Source organism: Cnephaeus nilssonii (genome assembly GCF_951640355.1).
Source record: "Cnephaeus nilssonii genome assembly, chromosome: 12".
In the NCBI taxonomy this organism is placed as follows: Eukaryota; Metazoa; Chordata; class Mammalia; order Chiroptera; family Vespertilionidae; genus Cnephaeus; species Cnephaeus nilssonii.
Window position 1 is genome coordinate 70,046,988 of NC_137083.1, and position 14,802 is coordinate 70,061,789.

Consider the following 14,802-nt stretch of genomic DNA (forward strand, 5'->3'; position numbering starts at 1 on the left):
TAAATATTTTCTTTTTTGTTATGTCTTGGATTTTCTTTTTTGTGTTATGTCTTGATTGTTTACATCAAACATATGTTGAAGTTCTAGCCTCTACTGCCTCAAATGTGACTTTAATTAGTTTAGATTAGAAAGTAGAAAATAAAAACTCAATTAGAGAGCAAATCAAGTTAAAATGAAATCAACAGAGTAGACCCTAAAATCATTATGTCTGATATCCTTATAAAAAAGATAAATGTAACCCACTGAGCTACCCTGCCAGGGCCCCAATAGATTTGCTCTAACCAACTGAGCTACCAGACCAGGGCCTCAACAGATTTTCATATATAATAATAAAAGCCTAATATGCTAATTAGATCAGATGTCCTTCTGGATGACCTTCCAGATGAAGCCTCGGTGGCGGGGGCCAAGCCCCTTGTATGAATTTCGTGCATCAGGCCTCTAGTATACATATAAAAGCCTAAGTGAGCATATGATCGTACGACCATACGACTGATAGCTATGACAGGCACTGACCACCAGGGGACAGACGCTCAACGCAGGAGCTGCCGAGTTGCGGTGACTTGGTAGCTGAAGTTCTCGAGTGACATACTTGGAATCAGAGAGGAGGGAGCCCGATTCCGGGGTGCGTCACCTGAGAACCACCCTCTCACAATCCAGGACCCCTCAGGGGATGTTGGAGAGCCATTTTCCACTTGATCTCCACAGGCCAGGCCGAGGGACCCCACCTGTGCACAAATCCATGCACCGGGCCTCTAGTGTGTGTGTGTGTGTGTATGTGTGTGTGTGTGTGTGTGTGTGTATATATATATATATATATATGTATATATATATATATATATATATATATACTAGAGGCCCAGTGCATGATTGATTCATGCACGTGTAGGGTCCCCTACACGCTTTCGCTTTTGATCACGGGGGAGCTGGGTGCCTGTCCACTGGTGCACCAGGCCTTTCAGAATCCTCCAGCGCGGTGGAGGCTTCTGAAAGGCCTGGTTCCTGAGTGGACAGGCACCCAGCTCCCATGCTTTTGCTTTCAATCGCAGGGGAGCTGGGTGCCTGTCCGCTGGTGCACCAGGCCTTTCAGAAGCCTCCTCCCCGCCAGAGGCTTCTGAAAGGCCTGGTGCCTGAGTGGACAGGCACCCAGCTCCCCCGCTTTTGATGGTCCACGGTGGGACGTGAGCTCGCCGCCGCTGGCGACGCGAGCTCAGTGTCCCGCCGGCCCAATCGGCCACGCCGGCCACCCCGAGTCCTGGCCCCCCTGCGCCTCCTGGCCAATCGCGGGCATAGCGAAGGTATGGTCAATTTAAATATTTGTATATTTGTCTATTATTAGGTAGGATAGGATATATATATATATATATATATATATATATATATATATATATATATACTGAGTGGCCAGATTATTATGACCATCCCATCAGTACTTCGTTGGGTCACCTTTTGCCTTCAATACTGTGGCGATTTTTCTTGGCATTGACTCCACGAGATGTTAAAAGGTGATGCAAGGAATCTGACACCATGCCTGATCAATAGCACTGTCCAGTTCTGTGAGATTTGATGGCTGTGGAGCCAGCTGCCTGATGGCTCTTTTAACTTCGTCCCACAAAAGTTCAATTGGATTGAGATCTGGTGATTGTGGGAGCCACCTAAGCAAGGTAAAGTCTCCCTCATGTTCTTGAAACCACTCCTGCACAATACAAGCACTGTGACATGGTGCATTGTCTTGTTGGAAGAAGCCATCTCCGTTGGGATATGCCATCAACATGATAGGATGAACTTGATCAGCAACGATACTTAGGTATGTTGTGCTATTCAGACGTTGTTCCACACGAATTAAAGGGCCCAAAATCATGCCAGGAAAACATGCCCCAAACCATAACACTGCCCCCACCAGCTTGAAGAGTTGTGCTCATGCATGTGGGGTGCATGCTTTCATGCTGTTTCCTTAAAATTCTCACTATGCCATCTGCATGATGCAACTGGAAACGTGATTCATCGGACCACATGAGTTTTTTCCAATGCTCGACTGTCCAATCCTTGTGTTCCTGTGTGAATTGGAGACATTTTATCTTGGTAACTGCAGACAGCAAAGGTGTTCAAACAGGCCTTTGGCTTCCATATACCATATGATGCAGTGTACGGCTAATTTGCCTACAAACGTCAGGTGGTCATAATAATATGGCCATTCAGTGTACTTATGTATAAGAGAAAGCTTGCAAATCTCGATATGTCAAGGGACCAGGAGATAGTGTACCCCAACCTCTGACTAGTAAGTCCTCTGCTTCTTTCTAACTACCCACAATGCAGTTCTTATACATGGAAAAACCTTATTTTAAAATCCCAACTCTGTGGTCAGTCTACACTGAGTGGCCAGATTATTACACATTCATAGATCATAATAATCTGGCCACTCAGTGTATATCCTATATAATAAAAGCCCAGAAACCAAACAGCAGAACAACCAAAATGACCAGAATGACCGTAGCCCTTCACCCTGGCCAGCCCCACCCCCTGGTTGGCCCCCATTGGGGCAGGCCAGCTGGACCCCACCAGTGCATGAATTTGTGCCCTGGGCCTCTAGTGTATATATATCTCCTCACCAGAGAATATGTTTTTATTGATTTGAGAGAAAGGAAAGGGGAGGGAGAGAGAAATATTGATGTGAGAGACAAACATTAATTGGTTGCCTCTCATAAGTGCCCCAACCGGGGATTGAACCTGCAACTTAGGTAAGTGCCCTGACTGAGAATCAAACCTGCAACCTTTTAGTGTACAGGATGATGCTGCAACCAACTGAGCCACCCAGCCAGGGCTGATTTTCTCACATAACCTATTTTGTTTGTCTTCTCTGTGTGTCTCTGAAAAAGTCACTTGTTATTGGATTTAGGGTCCACCTGGATAATCCATGATAATCTCCTTATCTCAGAACCTTTAACTTAATTACATCTGCAAAGATACTTTAACTAGGGCAAGATTCTCAGATTCCAGGGACTGAAATGTGGACATAACTTTAGGTGAGACTACCATAAAGTCACGACAGAATGTTACTAAACATTTGGACTGAAAGGAATTGATCTCACTTATATGTGGAATACAATAAACAAAATAAAATTGAACCAGAAGTATGGATATATGAAACAGATGTACAGAAGTCAGAGGGGAGGAGGATGAGGGGGACTGGATGAACGAAGGTGAATAAATTAGCCAAAGAACATATATGCATAACTCATAGACACAGACAATAGTGTGGTGATGGCCAGAAGGAGGGCGGCGGGGGCTGGGTGGAGGTGGGTAAAGGGGGTGAAGGAGTACATCTGTAATAATGTCAACAATAAATAAAAATTTAAAAAAATAAGAGTAATTTAAAAATATTAATTTGAATGATACACCCATATCTGATTCTGCAGGCTCTATAGATTACATCTTGGATCTATTTACTCCCCTCCACTCAATTTTATAGAGATATAATTGACATAGAACATTGTGTAACTGTGTTGAAATAATTTTGAACGCTTCTCATAAGGCAATCCTTTCTTAGACAAAGCAAGGAATACTAAATTACGCAGAAATAATAAAAGTAAATATAATAATCAACCTCTGATGGTTTGCAAGTCAGCATGTATTTCTCTTCTAATAAGTCCCTGGATTTGGTTTGGATTCTATGCTTTCCAATTATATCAAACCTTAAAGTACTAGATGAACAAACCTTAAAGTACTGCCCAGCAAAAAGCAATTGGCCTTGCTTGGCAAAGTGGTATTTCTGTATCCCAGGACAGGCTAATCAAATGCTCAACCCCTCAAGTTTCAAACTTCAGTAAAGTTACATTAAGACAAATATAATTATTTGAGCTGATTTTTCCATCCTATCTTCCCTGTCTGGTCAAACTATGTGTTAATTTTTACACCAGAGCTGACATACCTTCCATCCTGCTAAGTTTGATTCCCCTGGTTTATGTTTTTGTTTTGTTGTTGTTGTTTTGTAAGCTCTCCTGCAGTAAAAATCAATTTTAACAAACCCCTCGCAAATATCAGATGGCTACTATACAGATTGGTTGATATTAACTTCATCCCCATCTCCAGTGGTGGCTACTATAGAAATTACCTTCCATTGATCCAATGACTTGTTAATTTATCCATACCTAAGTCCATCAGTGCATAGAAATTCCCAGCTATAGAAATTGTTCCTAGGGTAATTCCAATTCATAAAAGCTAGTCTTTTGTTTAAAAAAAAAATTATAGTAGTGTATGCTTTGTCTTCTGGATGACATTGTGTAAGAATATGAAGCTTGAAAATTTTGTGAGACAACAAATTCATTTTTTTCCATCTCCAATCTCAGCAAAAATCTAATAATGTGTAATGAATCTCCTAGAGGTTGATATAATATCAGACCAAATGTCAAGTAAATCCTGCCTTATCTGCTCATTATAAAATAAGCTGGCCTTACACATTCCCTATTACTTTTGCCAGCTTGGGTTTTCTGTTAATATTTGTTATTAAAAGCATCCTAAACTATGAATATTTATCATCTTTTCAAATATACTCTTTTTATTTAATTTAGAAAGTATCAGAATCTTTCTGATTATTATTCAGGATTAACATATTTTCGAAGGTTTATAAGCCATTCATTTCATTCATTTTCTTTTATTTTCATTTATCTTGTACTTAATTAATTATAAAAGTACTGATATATTGGGATTTCTTTGTTATCTGCCATTTTACTGTCTTTTTAATTTTTTTTCACATTTTTGTTATCAATTTTAAAGGATAGAGGTCCCTAATTTTTAATGTAGTCAATTCATCAATATGTTCCTGTATGTTTTGTTATATATGGAGTTTCTACAAATCTCTTCCATTTCATCTTTATACTTAAAATACTTTATAGGTTTTGCCTAAAATTTTCACAGGAACCTCCCACTTCAAGCTATATAATCTGTTTCATTAAAGGGCATGAATCTAGGTATAGTTACATTTTGCAAAAAGATAATTGAACATAATTATAAGCTGATAGAAAGTAAAGTTAAATCCTATCTAATAAAAGAGTAATATGCAAATTGACTGTCCCTCTAAGACACAAGATGGCTGCCCCCAAGTGAACACAAGATGGCCGCCACAAGATGGCCTTCAGGGAAGGGCAGTTGTGGGCAGTTAGGGGTGACCAGGCCAGCAGAGGAGGGCAGTTGGGGGAGACCAGGCAGGAAGGTAGGGCAGTTGGGGGGGAGGGACCCAGGTCTACAGGGGAGGGCAGTTGGGGGGGACCAGGCCAGCAGAGGAGGACAGTTGGAGGAGACCAGGTCAGCAGTGGAGGGCAGTTGGGGGGGCCAGACCTGTAGTGGAGGACAGTTGGGGGGGGACCAGGCCTGCAGTGGAGGACAGTTGGGGGGGGGCAGGCCTGCAGTGGAGGACAGTAGGGGGGGACCAGGACTGCAGGGGAGGGCAGTTGTGGGTGATCAGGCCAACAGAGAGGACAGTTAGGGGTGACTGGGCCAGCAGAGGAGGGCAGTTGGAGGTGACCAGGCCGGCAGAAGAAGGAAGTTGGGGAAGACCAGGCCAGCAAGGGAGGGAAGTTGGGGGGACCAGGCCTGCAGGGGAGGACAGTTAGGGGTGACCAGGCCAATAAGGGAGGGCAGTTAGGGGTAATTGGGCCAGCTGGGGACCAGTTAGGCATTGATCAGGTTGGCAGGGAAGTGGGTAGGGGGTGATCAGGCTGGCAGGCAGAAGCGGTTAGAGGCAATTAGGCAGAGGCAGGCAAGCAGTTGGGAGCCAGCAGTCCTGGATTGTGAGAGGGATGTCCGACCACCCGTTTAGATCCGATCCCGCTGGGATCGGGTCTAAATGGGCGGCCGGACATCCCTCAAATGGTCCCAGATTGGAGAGGGTGCAGACTGGGCTGAGGGACACACACCCCCATGCATGAATTTCGTGCACCGGGCCTCTAGTATAAAGTAAAAATCTAAAAGCTATCTGAAAGTTAAATAAATATTTGTGAGAACTGTGATGTGAAAAAAAAATTATTCAAATTTGAAGCAATGGACAATCGCAGAAAGATTTTAAGACTCTGTTGCATGGATTACAAAACTAGAGAATCATGGAACATACCATAACTAACATAAAACTAAGTGAAAAATGTTAAAAGTACACAAAATATACCCAAGTGCTATATATTCTATATAAGTAGTTCATTTAGTTTGTAAGAAAACATTAGAATCCCAAACGATAATTGAGAAAATTAAATGAAAATTCTATTTCATATAAAAAATGGTGGACAAACATATGGAAAAATATTATTCTTTCATGGTAATCAAAAAGTATAAAGAAGTTAAACAATATTATTTTACTTACTACATAAGCTGATTAATAATAAGTCTTAAAGAAAGTGTAGGGAAAATCATAAATTGATGTATAGTAATCCATTTGGAACAACATGGCAATACAAATCAAGAGCCATAAAAATGCATGGAAGTAGGGCGGGCTGGAGGGGGTATAAGAGATCAACCAAAGGACTTGTATGCATACATATTAGCATAACCAATAGACATGGACACTGGGGCGGTGGGAGCTTGTCCTGGGGGGATGGGAGTGATGAGGGGAGGTCAATCAGGGGAAAGGAGACATATGTAATACTTTAAACAATTTTAAAAAATGCACAAAAGTTCTGTCCAAGTAATCCAACATCTATGGGTTTATTCTGAAATAAATAATTTACACATATTTAAAACAAAGTATTACACATGCCCCCTTTTTTCCGAATTGACACCCACAATCCCCCTAGGCCTTCACTGCACTATTGTTGTGTCCATGGCTATGTAATCCTGTGTATAAGTTCTTTGACTAATCTCTTACCCCTCTTCCCTTAGAGATCCATAAGTCTGCTCCATGCTGTGATGTCTCTGGATCTATTTTGTTCATCAGTTTATTTTGTTCATTAGATTCCATATATGAGAGACATCATGTGATACTTGTTCTTCTGTGACTGGCTTATTTCACTTAGCATCATACTCTCCAGGACTATCCATGCTGTCTCAAAGGGTAAAAGATCCTTCTTTTTACAGATGCCTAGTATTCCATGGTGTAAATGTACCCCAGTGTTTTTATCCACTCATCTACTGATGGGCACTTAAACTGTTTCCACATCTTAGTTGTTGTAAATAGTGCTACTAGTATTATGAACCTATTATGAGCCAAAGGGGTGCATATATTCTTCTGAATTGGTATTTTGGAATTCTTAGGATATATTCCTAGAAGTGGGATCACAGGGTCAAATGGCAGCTCCATTTTTAACTTTTTGAGGAAATTCCATACTCACTATGTTTTCCATAGTGGCTGATGCATCCCCTCTAGCAGAGTACTAGGGTTCCCTTTTCTCCAATCCTCACCAGCATTTGTCCTTTGTTGACTGGTTGATGGTAGCCATTCTAACAGGTGTGAAGTGATACCCCATTGTCATTTTAATCTGCATCTCTCTTTAATGTAAGTGACTTTGAAAATTTTTACATGTCTCTTGGACATCTGTATGTCCACTTTAGAGAAGGGTCTATTTAGGTCCTTTGCCCATTTTTTTAATTGGATTGTTTGTCTTCCTTATGTTAAGTTGTATGAGTTCTTTATATATTTTTGAAATTAACCTCTTATTAGATGTATCATTGGTAAATATGTTCTCCCATACAGTGGGTTCCCTTTTCATTTTGTTGATGGTTTCTTTTGCTGTACACAAGCTTTTTATTTTGATACTAGAGGCCCAATGCACGAAATTCATGCAGGGGAGGGGTCTCCCAGCCTGGCCTGTGCCCTCTCACAATCCAGGACCCAGATGGGGCCTAAACCAGAAGTCCAACATCCCTCTTGCAATCTGGGACCCCTTACTCTTAACCACCCACCTGCTCGCTCCTTATCGCTTGGCTCACCACTCCTTAGCGCTGCTGTGGAGGTGGGAGAGGCTCCCACCACCACCCCTGGGCTAGCCAGCAGTGAGCCTGGCTTCTGGTTGAGCAGCGCTCCCCCTGTGGGAGTGCACTGACCTCCAGAGGACAGCTCCTGCGTTGAGCATCTGCCCCCTGGTGGTCAGTTTGCATCATAGCATTGCATGTCAGTCAATTTGCATATTAGCCTTTTATTATATAGGATAGTCTCATTTGTTTATTTTCTCCTTTGTTTCCCTTGCCCTAGGATATGTATCAGTAAATATTTTACTACTAGAGATGTCTGAGATTTTGTTGCCAATGCTTTCTTCTAGGATTTTTATGGTTTCACAATTTATATTTAAGTATTTTATCCATTTTGAGCTTATTCTTTTGTATGTTTAAATTGGTGGTCTAGTTTCATTTCTTTGCATGTATCTGCCTCCCCCACCTGCTCCCTAAGGCCTTCACCACCCTATTGTCTGTGTCTATGGGTTATGCATATACGCATATGAGTTCATTGGTTGATCTCTCCCTCCCCTCCCTGTCTTCCTTTTAAATATCCTCTTACTTTCAAGAAACATACCTTTAACAAAGTACAAGACATTATATTAACAGTCCCAAATCCACTTTATAGACTTCCTACAATAAGAAGCTAAAAGTAGGCAAACTTAAGACCTGTCTAGCAATTAATGCTTTAGTATTTTGTTATTGTAAAAGATCTAGATGTTTAACAACCTTTATTACTTAACACAGCAAAACTTCAAAGTTTTAAGTCACCAAAACCTTGGAAAACTATGTATAGGCACATACAATCATCATTGAAAAGCTCCATCAAAAGCCCTTCATTTTAGTTACTTCTATTTACTGTGCCTTAACAACTCTATAAGATCTCCAAGTTAATCACCATCCAGGCCACTTTCCTGGCAAATTCTGCAACAGGGATCACATGACCTTGACAACTTTTAGGAGACTGGAGAAGAGGTTGGAGAGGAGGGAGATATCAGGCCTGCAGCTGGCTCCCAGGACTGCAGCCATTCCCAAGGCCTCCAGCCTCTTGGATTTAAAACTGCCACGTTCTTCCTGTTACAAGGGGTCAGTGCCCCCCTCCTTGCAGATTCTACAGCTTGCACAAATACACTGCTGCAGCTCCCACCCTCCAGGAGAATTTGGAACATTTAAAGGGACTTATGTTTAGATTCCGTTCTTTAATTATCTTAGCCTTGTTTATATTCTTAATTACCCAGAGGCTTCAAAAGGCCTGACTGAAAGTGAGATGCCCAAGGTTGCAGCGGAGAGGGTAGCGGGAAATGGTAGCCTTGCAGATGCCAATTCGCCCCTGTGATCAATCAGGTTTGGGGAGAAAGAGGCCTTGGCGAATGGGTCAGAGCAGAACAAGCAGTTCCAGTGTCTAAGGAAAATGTGATTGGCTTACCTGTCATGTCAAGGGCCACCCTTGGTTCCATCTCTTCATAGTGATGCTCTTAGTGGGGGCCAGCAGGGGCATAGGACCCACATGAGCTCCACTCCTGATAGTGGCAGGGCTGTTAAGTGTTTGCAGTTCTCCAAACAACTGCCAGCAGTTTTGTAGCAAAGAAAGGGTTAAAAGCAGCAGCTGCTCTGGGGAGGCAGGGGGTGTGGTAAGTGCAGGGAGGTGAGCTAAGAAAGCAGGCTGCTCCACTTTGGGGAGAGGCAGGACTGTGAGAAAAGTGTTCCTTCATTCATTTGAAATTATGGTAATACAGACCTTATAAGTTGTCCTTAAATCCCTAAAAGGGCGATAAACATTTGCAAAACAAATTTAACTGGAGAACAGAGCTACAATTTGGAGATCTATTTACAGGCCAGACTTTTGTGTCCCCAAGTTGGTATTGGGGCTAAGCTGTACTACAAAAGAAAAATCAATCTCTCGGTTTAAAGTATGAGGGTCAGTTTTTTCCCAGTTATCCCAGAGGTGAATCCTGTGGTTTTCTATTTGAATGAGAATAGAAGAGATTACAGGAGAGAACAGCGGCTGACCTTCTGGTCATTTGATTTATAAGGTATTGGCCAAGCTGTATTGCAATAGAAAATTAAATGCTTGGGCTTGAGGTCCCTAAGTCCAAGAGCCTTACAGTTAAAAAGGAAGCAACCCAATGGGAAGTCCTTTGCCCATGAGGACAACTAGGAAAAAAAGAAGGGGAAGGAGTTCTCAGGGATGATAGCATGATGAGGGGTAAGGGCTGAAAAAGCAGTGAAAGCAGGGAAGGGCATTCCTGACCCAGAGGTCCTCTACCGCTGAGTCCAGTTCCAGGCGTCCCCAGAGTCTGGAGTCAGTCCAAACGGAGATCCGCCTTGAATTAAGCATCCTTGAATCCGAGAATGGACTGAACCAGATCAGATTGAGATATAAGCATCCTTACGCCAGAGGTCGGACCGAAATAGGAGACAGCCGAAAGCATTCTTCACAGCCACATCCCAAAGTGACAGGCCAGGCACTGGGTTTTCCGTCCCACCAAAGACCAGGACTTGCAGGGAGAAACCACTGCCCTTGGGACCTAGAGCTGCTGAAGTCCCCAGAATCAGTGAGACTTCGAATTTACTGACTGAGGAGGAGGGGCACCTAGGAGAGCGTCCGTGAAGTTAGAGGAGAAAGAGATGTTTATTCTCTCCATATGGGCCACCAAAATGTTAGGGTTTGGTCAGTGATGTGGGCTGTGAAAGAATTCACAACCTAAAGAAGAGATGCAGGGAGGAAGTTTATTTTACTTCCAAGGGAGGAAAGGGCCAAGAATTGCCGGTCAAAAGAAGGCAGGGAGCAAAGAGCGACTTCCACTTTTACTAGTAAAGAGTGATAGGTTGCTGTTGCTAGGTGACAGGAAAGGGAGGAGGATGCTGTTGAAATTGAGCAGATACCAGGGTCTGTCTTGAAAAGTTACATGCAGTGCCTTAGTTTTAAATCAAATGGTCATTATAGCCCTGGCCCGGTGGCTCAGGGAATATACCTAAGTTGCTGGTTCCATCCCTGGTCCAGATGCATATGGGAGGCAACCGATCGATGTTTCCCTTCCCTTCCCTTCCCTTCCCTTCCCTTCCCTTCCCTTCCCTTCCCTTCCCTTCCCTCCCCTCCCCTCCCCTCCCCTCCCCTTCCCTTCCCTTCCCTTCCCTTCCCTTCCCTTCCCTTCCCTTCCCTCCCCTCCCCTCCCCTCCCCTCCCCTCCCCTCCCCTTCCCTTCCCTTCCCTTCCCTTCCCCTTCCCTCCCCTCCCCTCCCCTCCCCTTCCCTTCCCTTCCCTTCCCTTCCCTTCCCCTTCCCTCCCCTCCCCTCCCCTCCCCTTCCCTTCCCTTCCCTTCCCTTCCCTTCCCTTCCCTTCCCTTCCCTTCCCTCCCCTCCCCTCCCCTCCCCTCCCCTCCCCTCCCCTCCCCTCCCCTTCCCTTCCCTTCCCTTCCCTTCCCTTCCCTTCCCTTCCCTCCCCTCCCTTCCCCTCCCCCCTCCCCTCCCCTCCCCTCCCCCCTCCCCTCCCCTTCTCTCTCTCTCTCTCTCTCTCTCTCTCTCTTTCTCTCTCTCTCTCTCTCTCTCTCTCTCTCTCTCTCTCTCTCTCTCCCTCACTTCCTCTCTAAAATCAATGAAAGTATATCTGCAGGTGAGGATTAAATTTTTAAAAAATGATTATTATGTCAGTGGATTTGTCTCTGGGATCTATTATGCTTCATTGGTTCATTTGTCTGTTGTGCCAACCATGCTACTTCAATTATAGTTCCAAGTTGGGATACTTGGTAGTGAAATTCCTCTGTTTTTGTTTCTTCAGGTTGGACTTAACCTGGATATTCTAGGTTGTTTGTATTAAATACACACTTTAGTATCAGCTTATTTTCACAAAACATCCTCTGGATGTTTGGGGTGTCGTTAACTAGATCAATTTGTGTTGAGAATTACTTTCTGCAGGACTCTAAATTTGTTTTTTAAATGTCTTCCTGGCTTATTCGTTTCAGATTAAGAAACTCTCCAATGTGCAATTCACTTTTCCTAATATTTATTCTGTCTGGAAAGGATGGATCCTTTTGAAATTATGGGTTACATTTTTAAATCAATTTGGGAATATTTATAATCATTATCTCAGTATTGCTCTTCTGACTCAACTCCTTCTGGAAGCCCAGCTATCCCCATTTTAGACCATTTTGCTATAATGACTCTTTTTTTTCAGTGCTTCAGCTTATATGTTTTTTTATTGATCTGACAATCTGGCATTCTACTGACTTTTTACTACTCGGTCTTCAGTTGCTAAATTTATTTATTGACTGCTTCATTTCAGCTTTTGAATTTATAATTCTACAATAGCCATTTGATTCTTTTAAAGAATTTTATTTTCTGGTTCATTTTTTGTTTGTTGTTTTTTAGAACAATGGATTTGCTGAATACTTTGATCTACTCATTGGAATATTTTTGCTTTTTTTTTTTTTGTATAGCTTTCTAAACTACATGGCTTCCCTTAAAGGGAAAAAAAGGCAGTGTGTCAGGCTGTTGTTATTTTGTTTTGTTTTACTTTTAGCTTCTAAGTAATTAGCATCTTGCCCTTTAAGTCTCCAATTTTTTCTCTTCAATCCCATGAGACCACCAGAAGCTCTCTGTTCTTCTGTGAATTAACAAAGCCTGGATTCCAAGACTCTTGCCCTGTGCCTAGAATATTGTGATTATTAACTATAAACTAACATCTCTACATTCCTCTTGGATCTCCTAGCGCCATTGCTTCAACATTTCTCTTACATTGAAGAAAAAAAAGGTTTTTTTTCTCTATTCTATATATTTTGCCTAGTTTTCAGGTTGTCCGCCCCTCCCTCCCCCCCACAGGAACATTGGTAGTAACACTATTTGCAAAGTGCTCAAAATACTCTATTATATTCATAAACAAAAGTGTTTCTTTTTATTTCTTTTGAAATTCAAATTACTTATTTTCTTAGTAGTAGCAAAGGAGCTGCCTCCACAGGGTCCCTCAGCTGGAGGAGGGCAGGGGGTCAGTACTAGCCACCATTCTGGTATGCAGAATTGGAGGCCACAGGCAGAGGGCCCTCAGCCACGCATGAGAAAGTGAACTGCTTGTGTGGGTCACCTGTGGTCCGCACCTTCCAGGAGTGTGGTCCACAGGTCACCTGTGGTCCGCACCTTCCAGTGTGCCTGCTTGTGTGGGTCATCTGTGGTCCGCACCTTCCAGGAGTCCCTCCTAATGTGTCAGGTGTGGGTTTTGTCTGCCTTGTGACATGGGGTACATCCTGAAGAGCCATTGTAGCCGTGTCACCTTTCCCACACGGTTTGCGAGCTGCTGTGGATGCCCTGTGTCAAAGCTTAGGCTACCCATGTGTGGTGTTCCCACGCCCCAGTAGTGTGACATCCTTGTGAGGCTTGGGGTTCTATGTGCGCTGTGCAGGGCGGGTGAGTTTTCTGAGTTTGAGGTTCTGGGGAGTTGTAAGCTAGAGGGATGCAGTAGAAATTTAATTTCAGGGAGGCTGAAGACCCCAAGGTACAGGAAAGGGCCTGGCCCTAAAAGGTGGACCCCTGCCCCTCCCCCATGGGGTACAGGTAGGGGAAGGGGCATGACCAGAGCTTGGTCTTTTCTGGATGGAGGGGTGAGTGGCCCACAGCCTGATAGGTGCTCACTGGCGACCTAGGCCAGGAGCTCCCTGATGTAAATAATGAGCTTCTGGTGTCGGGCAGGGTCACGCTCCGTGGCACCCTGCAGCCTGGTCACGTGGAAGCTCAGGCTGTCGAGCAGGGTCAGTGAGGCCACGTGGGCAGTGGGTGCCTTGGACAGCAAGCATCAGCTCTTCCTCCAGCACCAGTCCCTGCTCTGTCCAGGAGAGCACTGCTCTGGCTCTGCCTGCACCTTCTGCTCCTCCGAGGCCTCCTTCATCTTCCAGAGGTACAGTGGCTCTGCCTCCCAGGCTTTGCTTTGGTCCAGCAACTCTTCAGTGAAAGTGGAGAAGTCAAAGGTGAAGCCACTGAAGTCTCCAACTGTGTATCCACGTTAGAGGGCATTTATGAGCATAAGCACGGAGCCTGAGTCCCCTCCCTTGATCTTCTTTTCCTGGTTCTACTCCGTGCACATCTTTTTTTTATTATTATTTATTTACTAGAAGCCCGATGCACCAAGATTCATGCAAGAATGGACCTTCCTTCCCCTGGCTGCCGGCACTGCCTTTCCGCTCCTGCTTCCGCTCCCGTCCAGCCTTCTCACACTGCCCAGATACCCTGAGCAGCTGGGGCAGTGCTGAACGCCTGAGTCGTCGCCATGGTGACAATGCAAGTGTCCCCGCCCTGCCCCCAGCCACTTGGTGACTGCGTATGCAAATTAACCCACCAACTTTGTTGGGTTAATTTGCATAGTCACTTCTGATTGGCTGGTGGGCATCACGAAGGTATGGGCAATTTGCATCTTTCTCTTTTATTAGTGTAGATTTTTATTGTTGAAAGTATTACAGATGTCCCCTTTCTTTCTTTGTGTGTGAATGTGTGTTTCCCATTGACCCCTCCACCCTTACAGGTCTTCACCAACCTATTGTCTGTGTTCATGGGTTGTGCATATATGCATACAAGTTCCCTGGTTAATCACTCCCTACCCACCACCCACCCTGCCTTCCCTCTGAAATCTATCAGTCAGTTCCATGCTTCTATGTCTCTGGATCTATTTTGTTCATCAGTGTATTTGTGCATTAAATTCCACATATAAGTGAGATCATGTTTGCTGTTGCTAATGGTCAGAGTTTTTTTTATTTTATTTTTTACAGCTGCCTAGTATTCCATTGTGTAAATGTACCACCGCGTGTGTATCCACTCATCGGCTGATAGGTTTCAGATCCTCCGTGCACATCTCGAAGGCTTCTGACCGCTGGTCTGTCTGCAGCTCCTTCAAGTACTGCCGCTTCTGCTG